This window comes from Rhipicephalus microplus, chromosome 10, assembly GCF_043290135.1.
Source record: "Rhipicephalus microplus isolate Deutch F79 chromosome 10, USDA_Rmic, whole genome shotgun sequence".
NCBI lineage: Eukaryota > Metazoa > Arthropoda > Arachnida > Ixodida > Ixodidae > Rhipicephalus > Rhipicephalus microplus.
This window is the reverse complement of record NC_134709.1, coordinates 75,361,344-75,371,254: the sequence shown is the minus strand read 5'-3', so window position 1 is coordinate 75,371,254 and position 9,911 is coordinate 75,361,344. Positions and strand designations below refer to the sequence as shown.

General features: G+C 42.3%; 2 long non-coding RNA genes across 2 annotated transcripts in view; both read right to left on the bottom strand.

The window, feature by feature from the left end:
• Window positions 1-363: 363 nt before the first annotated feature.
• LOC142774452 (uncharacterized) lies at window positions 364-6,299 on the bottom strand. The gene is made up of 2 exons (XR_012886406.1): window positions 6,256-6,299; window positions 364-1,896 (listed from the first exon to the last, which is right to left on the bottom strand). It is a non-coding gene; the product is annotated as an uncharacterized LOC142774452 (long non-coding RNA).
• Window positions 6,300-6,472: 173 nt separating this feature from the next.
• Window positions 6,473-9,911, bottom strand: part of LOC142774451 (uncharacterized) — a 36,314-nt gene continuing 32,875 nt past the window's right edge. Inside the window, exons 2-3 of the long non-coding RNA XR_012886405.1 lie at window positions 8,724-8,988; window positions 6,473-6,553 (exon numbers count right to left, since the gene is read on the bottom strand). This is a non-coding gene — a long non-coding RNA (uncharacterized LOC142774451). The remainder of the gene's footprint in view (window positions 6,554-8,723; window positions 8,989-9,911) is intronic.

Sequence of the window (9,911 nt, the reverse complement as noted above, 5' to 3'; positions counted from 1 at the left end):
TACTTTATTTTTTAGTTTGAGTGTAGGCCATTTCGCAAAGTAATCAGTCGTTAATTCATCAAACGAATATTGCTGAAAATTCAACGTCTGTTTGTGGTTGCCAAAACTTCATTCACTGCTGCAGTAAAGATTCTCTAACAGCGGAAAAGTATCAAATCTATGCTTTTCAGGTGCAGAAGTCACTTCAGCTAATCTCCCCTATGGAGCTTATATTCTCCTGCGCAAACACCGGAGATGAGACGGCTGAAGTGGGATTGGCAGCAATTTCTGGAGCACCAAAATTTTCATTTTTGAGCAGAAGAACCTTGATTTCGAGCAGTCAGTGGCATTTAATATCTCGTGTTAGGAACAAATGAAAACAAATTTTTAGTAACTTGGAGAAACAAGTACATATTTTAATCAGTTTAGAATATCCATAACTCAAACAGCCTTTCCAGAAAGCCTTTTAACCAACTATCACCAGGTTTTAACTGCACTACCTTTTTACGCACCAAGCAACCTATTAATCTGAACAAACCATAGAATGAAATAGAACAAACATTCTACAAACTAGGTTCACTTCATGAACATTAAAAAGGAAACGATAGAATAACACTCCTCAAAAATTGAAAAGAAATTGTGATTGCACAACAATTGTAGTAACATAGTAGTAGGCTTTCATTTACAATAATGTGATATTATTAAGCAGACTATTGCATAGGCTTTCTGTAGGTCTGCTTATTTAGCTTTTCAAGCTTCCCCAGAGCTCCAGCATGTCAGTGTTAGTCTTTATTAGGAGCACATCATAAAAATCACATTTAGCTATCTGCTTGACCGTGCAGTTGATAAAAGCACGCAGTATACAACTAATGCTATATGACAACAAACATGTGCTGAACCACTGTTCACTGCAACCTCATGCCGAACCACCTTCAAAAGTGTGATTTGGGAACCCGAAAATCTCGACGCACTATCACAAACGTGCTTATGGTACTGCAAGCATATCAGCGTTGTAAGCATACTGAATGCTTTTAGTAGTGAATGACACAAATGCGCTTCATATCTTCCGCTGCCGCCCTCTCACGAAAAACAGCTTGAGCATCACGGAGACGCATTGTGTGCACGAAGCTAGTCGTCACCACGTTGATGCAACACATGCTATTTGCCTCGCCCAAGCACAGTATGGCGCTTCGCAGCACTCCAGCAGCAAACACACATATGTAGCCTCGTATAGCAGCTTAGACACGATAACGACAATGACCGGTTGAACACGTACGCTACCCACAACAGGAAATCTGAGATCAACCCCACTATGTGTGCTACTTTGCAATGCAAGACCATATAGCCTAGCGAGTAGAAGCAGCATGTTCGGGGCACGGCAGCAAAATTTTTTAAGAGTTCGCGCATATTTACAAAAAACCATGGTCTAAGATTATGCCGGCACTCTGGAAGCCTTTATTAGAAATGTGCATAGGGCTTTTTGTTCTGCAAACGTTTCATTCTCTTGGTATCCCTGGCACTTTATTTATTTGTTGCTCGACCAGGTGTTTCACGAAGAGAATATTTTAAGAATCGCTGATCAGATTTCTAGCGAATTCTTTTACTGTATTCCTCAAACTGGGGTCCAATGAAGCTGTTCTGCCTACAACCGATTGTGTCTGAAATTAATGATTATAAAATATGAATAATGCAAGCCTGCTCACCAAAATTAAATTCAATACATGAGACATCAGTAGCAATGCCGAATGTTAACACTGTCCGTCCAAAAACATTAAAATTTATAGACACCTTCGTTGAACAAAGACCCAAGAAATGTTGTTGATGAGAGAGATGCTTGCTTATCGTTGCTTTCACCATCACGCGCTGGTGCCGCTGCTGGTGCAGAGGCTGGTGCAGGAGATGATTCAGGTGGTGGCACTGTAAAAAATGTTCTCATAATTCATGCAGTGGCAAGCTTGACACTATCAGACCGACAACATAAATTTGGCATGCTTTATGCAGATGTCATACTGCTCGTGCTGCGAGTAAGTGTGTACACATGGCCCAATGAACAGTTTGCCCTGGTCACTGAACTGGATTTGCATTAAGTTAACTTTAGGTGTAGGTTTTCAACCCAGAACACTTATTCTAAAGTTACTTTTCTTATAAATGTTTTTGTTTGACTTGGAAAAACAATATGTTCTATAGTTGATAACATTGTTTTGTCAAGTTCAGAGTTTCGGAAATTCAAGCGCAAGTAATGCAAAAATGGTACACTTCATCCTCAATGTTTTTTCTAAAAAAAAAAAGAATCGAAATGCGGTGTTATGATTAATTTAGGTCACACAGTTAGAAAAAAAAGGATTTGAGCAAAATAAATACAAAATCGAAAAACAGCCCAAAATGCTAGTACTGATTCAGGAATTTATTGAAGACAAGTTAAATTGAGGACTTCAGAAACTATGCACACCTGTCAAGGCACTGTATAGCACCTAACAAAGCTGAATGTGTTTTGCAAAGAAATACAAGAGCTCTCCTGCTTACAAGAGCCCTCCTGTATACTTTGATAAATATTAGATGGTGGTCTTGCAACCGTAACAAAGGCATATTAAGAAGTTAGTATTGGTAGTAGTAATATAACGATGACATGATTATGAAGCAGGCCATCATGGGGGGGAGGACTCTGGATCGATTTTGACTACCTGAGATACTTTGTATCATTGGCATGTTCATGAATGAAGTATACTGAACTGAAACACCACAGAAACGTGCCCATTGGGCTACTTGAGCATTTTGTAAATTATTACAAGCATCTATAAAAACATGCATGTATGAGACGTATTAAAGTGACTTCATCCGTAATGGGCACTGTCACGGCATTGTCCATACTGATGGCCTTGCGTGCGTACGAATGTTTTTAGATACTGTCAGCTGGAAAAGCTCGCTCCAAAGGCAGCCCCAACACGTATTCACTCCGAGCAACGATGCAGGCGTAGCGTTGACATTGAGCCGTCGCCCCCACCGGCGTCCCGCGGCAGCGCTAATTTTTGTTTTGTTCGCTTGCTTAGACCATAGCGGCGGGAGCTTGAAGGGAAGGTTAGATTTCATTCATCGCAACACATAGTACTTAACACGTTGCACGACAATCAGGCATGCTTGATTGAATTAGCAGTTTAACATAGTAAACATGCCGACCTGCGGCATGCCGGGCTGTCAAAGTAGCTATGCCTCTGAGGAAAACACTTGCAATCGGCGGCACTTCTTCAAACCCCCAAAATTACCCTGCAGTTCTCAGGACCTGAAGAGCAGCTATTCAACGAAAAACTTCCTGGTGACAATCAAGACATACATTTCCGACTTACATTTCCGACCTACATTTCGAAGCCGAGGACATAACCACTTACTGTGAGCATACCATAAGATGAAACAAAGAACTTTCATGTGGTATGTGGACACCCAAGTCCAGTGCATTTCCTAGAATTCTCCTGAATATTTCTGCGCACTTGTCTAAACCAGCAGCATTAAAGCGCAAAGGTAAAATAGCAAAACTTAAGCCGCGAATTTAAAGGGCTGTGTGTCCGCAAGTGGTGGCTTTAAGTCTAAGTCAACATAGAAAGCAGCGATGTTGACGAAGCTACTGGCGCCCCCTCCGAGCATGAGTTGTGTCTCGAAGTGGCAACTTTGTTCCCTGTATTACAAAAGCGAACAATGTTCTAATCCTGGAAAGCCGAGCTTATCCAAAAAGAAGTTCTTTTTTTTTCAAACTCTCTTTTTGTACTGCGCTGAAAGCTTCAAAGCGAAGCCAGAAGGCTGCGCTACAAAACCGAGTAGCTGATTACTTGCCTGCTCCTTAAAATATGGAGCCCTGCTGCTGCTTATAGGTTGATATAAAAAATGAACATACTACCTCTGCCGACATTGTCACGTCTTAAACAAATAATTAAGGGAATGCTTTGCGAATTTGGGTTCAAAGAGGTTTTGGTCAGCAATATCAGTTGTGTTGGATGAAGGCCGGTCATCAGTTAGTCCACTTGACTGGTAGAACCTTTGGAAAGACGCGTTTTCGTTTTCCAAATGTGGTTCTACACTTTTCCTCCAAAACTGTGGCCCTATTAACCGTATTTTTTTCTTTTAGTAGTCGAGTGTAATTTTTGGTGAAGCTTCGTTGGATTTGTGGATTTCTTTCTTTTTTTTCTTCTACCGAGCTCAACGATTCTTCCTTCTGTTCTTGCATGGTGGGCATAAGTCTTTCCGGGACAGCCTGAAAGTGATCCTCCACACATCCCGTATCTTCGGGGCTGATGTTGCGGTCTAAATCGAAGGAAATAGCTGCTATGACAGCGCATGTATGTGTTGTATGTGTTCAGGTGATCAACATATTAGAAAAAGTTGACACCATCTGCAAGCTCGTAAGTTTCAGCTGGCTTCCCAAACCACGTTCGCTGTTTGCACACGAGAGAACAAGCTTCCCCCTACAACTGAAAACAAAGGTGAAGCCTTTTGTTATCACCACTGCCTTGTCCATTTCGACAATACCTTTATTTTGAACAACTTTGAAAAAAAAATCCTGAATAAGCTTGTCATTTCTGGATTGAAACTTTCGTCGGTCGTGTACCGCAGCCAACCAAGTACCTGCCTCTGGACATAACTTTTAATAGGAGGGGAGCCAGTAGCTTCGTCAACATAGCAGTACTCCATGTTAGCGTCAGTTACATCGCCACCAACGCCCGACACACGGCCCTGGAAATTCGCAGTTTCTTCTAGTGGCCGGAGTTCCCTCTTGCACTTCAATGCCGCTGATTTAGACAAGTGTGCAGGATTATTCGGAAAAATCCGAGGAACAGCACCGGGCTCTAGTGCTAACGTACCACGTTGAATTTTGACGTTTCCGCCTACTATGTGCTCGCAGCAAGGAATTAGGTTCTGGAATTCGAAATGTAGGTCTTGACTGTCACCTGCAAGGCTTCTTGTGGAATAGCAGCTGTGCAAGCCTTGAGAACTGCAGGATTATATGGAGTTTGAAGAAGTGCCGCTAATCCCAAGTGTTTTCCTCGAAGGCATACCAACTTCGACAGCCCGGCGCACTACAGGTTGGCATGTTTTCATCCTACCGCTAATTCACTCAAGCATGCTTGTTCGTCGTGTCGCGTGTGAAATACAAAATGTGAAAGAGCTTTTCCATTTTCCACGTAAAAGTTGTTTAGATACTAACTGTATGACATCTATTGCACTGTGTTCTATTTTTCATAAAATTTAGAAGCCTTTCTCCTAACTCCTCGGATGATTTAGGCTACAATCCAAGGAGTTTATGTATGAAATGCATCTTCACATAAAATTTATACCATTTATGTCAGCTGTGCCAGCATAAGGCTTGCAAGCTCACTGATATAAAGCATAGCAGGACTGTGGTGCTGATTTGCGCAAAATTGCCACGTGCCCTGTCTATTTTCCTTTAGCTGTACAAAAAAAGGCACAGCGGTTCGTAATTATATTCTTACACGCAATTCAAACGATGTGTAATTACAACAGGCTCATTTGCTTAGAATCTCCCACAACCTGAAGGCGCAGATGGACCCTATTTATTGCAGAGGCACAGGAAGAATATTTTTTCGGGGTGTAGAGGTACTACCTCGATTTCAATAGAGTGACGGATAAATGAGTGTGGTCGAGTGTGACTTTTTGCTCTGTAAACAAGAGCGAAAAGATTTTTCTTAGAAGGGGGGGGGGAATGGTACTGGCACAGTGTGCCACCTGCTGGCCACATCACTGAGTCATTGCAGCCAAAGAAATAACCATACATTTCTTATGCTTAGGAACCGGCACGGCCCTTATTTATCACTAAGTTGTATTCATTCGGCCTTCATCAAGCTGCTTTAACTACAATCCGCGTATTTGGAAGCGAATTTTCCGCTGTTTCGCATGCAGAGATAACGGAGGATGCTCCTTCGCCAACCCCAAAGCGAAAGCAGCGCCGCCGCTGCGCGGGATGCGGGAGGGGGCCGCTCCTCGCCTCTCCAACCACGCGTGTTTACCCAACTGACGGTATCTAAAAACGTTGGTGCGTATGTCGTCATCGGACTACAACCAAAGTTCTTGGCAGAATATTTTATGTTGCTATTTTTCTCAGAAAACAGCTCAGTGAAGTGCAGTGCTTATAAACATCGCGCTGTCCTATGCTGGATCGCTGAACGACCGCGACTATGGTCATGCACTCGCTACCACTATGGCAGGTGAGCTCAGTCAATACCTTCTATAAAGTACAATACACACGTAGTGAATATGAAACTATCTGCTTACAGCATTGACTGTGGCCATGGTCCGAAGAATGGGCTGCTCGTGTGACTGAAATATAAAACACGCACCTTGTGTAAAAAAAAAACCACTTAACTGCATGAGGGAATCAAAAAAGGCATTTTAGTTCTTCTGCACAAACAGAACAAGAAGCCACTACCTTAACCACCGCATCAAAACATGAGACAGTGATGTACTAAGGATGCAACTGGCAAAAATAACTTGCCTTTCTTCCCACTTCTCGGCGGCATGGACATTGTATTTACAGTGATGTCCAGTGTACTGACCTGTATAATTCTGCATTCTGAAATGACAACATATGGTTAACATTCATCAAGTGCATACAGTCCTTATTTGGCAAATGAAGCAGGAGTGGAGTTACAGCTGTATTCTCGCCTCATCGCTTCTACCAAAATAATTCAGACAATTAAAATAGGAAATTTTTGCGTAGGTTTCAATCCCCTAAGGCACTACGTACAAAACTGTGTACACGACTTGTTTTTGCTACAGTCGATCCCAGATATATCAAACTTGAATATATCTATTTATTTGCTATAGCAAACAGTTAAGAAATCCCCTTGAATTTCCCATGCAAAAGTATAGTGTTGATGCACAGTTACATCACACTCCCGCACAGCGAAACATCCAATATATGAAACGCTGTGCCGTGCAAACTGCAAGAATGCATTTTCCTAACAAATGCTGGTCATTTTCAGCCGCGTTCGGTCAAATACCGATCACTCTCCGCGCGCAGGTGACAAAAAGGTGGTGCTGTTGCTTTACGTTCATCTGGTTAGCTGCGCAGCGTTTGCGAGCGTACCGGCTCGTTTTAACGCGCGATCTGTGGGTTGTAACGAGCGTGCATAGGTGTTTTCAAATGGGCCGATTGCCGAAGGCACCAAAAAGAGATGAATGTGCAGATACTCGGCAGCCTCATTGCAATGTTCGCATTCCTTTCCCTGTATGTTCGCCCACGATGGCATGTGGGCCCAAAAAGCATGGCCTTTGAAATCTGCTATTTATGGGGCTTTCGGTTATAAAACACACAAAATGGAGGCTACCCTCTTTCTTGCTTTTTTCGCCGAATCAGCGGCTGCTTGCTGCAAAGTTACAAGTGCCATCGCCACCGCCAAGATGTTGACAGTCGGGACTACCTTCATTTTATCAATGTAAAAAATAAATTAAAGAGTGTTGTCATCATTGCTTGGTGACGACTACCCCTTTTGACATAGTTGTTGGGGTAAAAAAAAGAAGGAACAAAAATACTTCATTGTTTTTGGGCTGCGTTATCTCTTGCAGCTTGAGGACTCGTGTACTTCTCGCTTCGTTCATGACAAATTCTCATTCAGCAGTTGAACTAAACATTGACCCGCTCGTAGCGATAAAATGATGACTGGTGCTTGGAACGCCTTCAATCAAGCACTGTCATGAACTGTTTCCTTGTGGGCTTTGGTGCCAGGTGACGACTTTGGGAGCGTCATGATCGGTGACAATGGCGTACAGTGCCTCAGTAAATTTTGCGACTTGGCAATTCCAGGCACGCTCTCTGAATGGGTTAAATATCTAACAATTCACCTGTGCATCCCTATTATGCAAAACTGCTTAGATGGTCAGCAGAAATCCAGTAGATGCCTATGTGCTCTTAACTTCTTAGTATAGCATTTCTGGAACAGTTACACGCCCCATTTCTCTCCACTGCTTCAGTTCTGTAATCCACTTTTTGGGTACCTTCATAACATGTGTACAATGTGCTCCATGTGGTTTCGCATGTACGAACGTGCTCAGTTAAGAGCTTTTTTTTTTATTGCCCGCTATGTCAGACGGTATAGAAGCATGACAGTTAAACACATGCTTTGAGCACTGCAACTCAGCGCTCCACAAAAGCTTCATTATGTTTGAGGCTACTGTGACATTCAAAATTAATTGAAAGAAACAGTCTCGATTTGTGTAACCTATGATAGAACAGCAGCACTCAGCGAAATGACAAAATCTGCAGGTGCCGGCTGCTTCAAAGCAAGTAAGTTTGTTCCAAGAGTGTGCTTGAAAATGGGGTAACATTGAGCTTTTCCTGTGAATTCTAAAGTGCGATGCATAAACACATTTGACTGACCTTTCATAGAAGTACACTTTGTATCCAGAGAAGGTTTTTTTACGAAGCCCAACAGCTGGTCTCAGAACCCTTTAAGGTAGTGTTAGCATACAAAAACAGCTCCCTCTTATTGTGTTAGTTACACAGCAACCCTTATTGAACTTTTATATGCCTCCTCCCTTTGTCTTTCTACTTGGCATCATGAGAAAGACATGTCGTAAGCAAAATGCTAATATTGTAGCATGCATATAAAATAAGCAGCACTGGAACGCTTTATCACTTCCTTTATCCACTTGAGCATCTTTCCTAGAAGTGATCATGCGTAGCCACTTGCCAGCCTCATGCTCGCCTTTATGGAGTAGAAGAAAACAGAAGGAACACTCACCGATGGAAAAAAATTTTTGAGTCGGGCTTTTCTGGAGGTCCCTGTTTAACGCCTCTAGCTCCTCCAGCTTCTTGTGCATTGTCTTGCAGTTTTCACATATGTCCGAATCGCTGCTTTTCTTCAGCAATGCTAACTCTTCTTCGATTTTGTGCAAGCTGTTCTGCTCGGCATCAAACTCTGCCTTTGGCACTGTAGGTTCTTCTCCACAACATTCTGCCAGCAAGTCTTCCTCGTGCTTTTTCTGCACAGCCTTCCTGGCTTTTTTCTTTGGTTCCAGAACATGCAAATAAAAATCCAAATAATAGATGAAAATCGACCTCATCACTGATGAAATTTAAAAAAAAAGATGTCAATATCAAAATGGAAGGTATAGGACAGCAAGGCAAGCTTTTTGGACACTTTTAGAGCAGAGCATATGTGGGGTTTAACGTCCCAAAACCACCATATGATTATGAGAGATGCTGTAGTGGAGGCTCCGGAAATTTCAAGCACCTGGGGTTCTTAAACGTGCACCCAAATTTAAGCACACGGGCCTACAACATTTCCGCCTTCAGCGGAAGTGCAGCCGCCGCAGCTGGGATTTGAACCCGCGACCTGCTGTAGGTCTGTACCAGAAAAATCAAAAGGGACATTCCAATTTTTATTCTTTATTATATAAAGGGAAGACCACCAACTGTAGCATACACTGGTGTAAACGAGTGCGCAGTGTAAAGCCGTTTGGTTTTTTATGGGTTCACAATCACAGTTTTCTGGCATGTCTTCACACTGCAATAAGGCTACGGGCGTGACAGCCGGTGTATCTACTATCAGCGAGTCAAGGCACAATTCCTTCAATTCTCAAACTGGCATCAGAATCATTGGATATAAACCTACAGATGAGTAATCGCTAACCAGTTCATAATCGTAATCTGACCATGGGGAATTTTTTTCGAAAATGTGCATAGCACGGCAATCCTCAAGGGAAAAAGGTAACAATGATATGGTCTTTGTAGTTCTGTAAGCTCGTGAAACATTTGTTTAATGAAAATACAATTTTTAATAATATATGATTATATTTAATTTCTCTTTACATTATTCATGAATGAGCAACAGATCTGTAGCTATAAAATACACCAGGTCACATTAGACAGAAAGTGTGATCCTCAAAGAGGCAAAGCAGGGTAACCACGCAGCGTGGTCGAGTTGAAT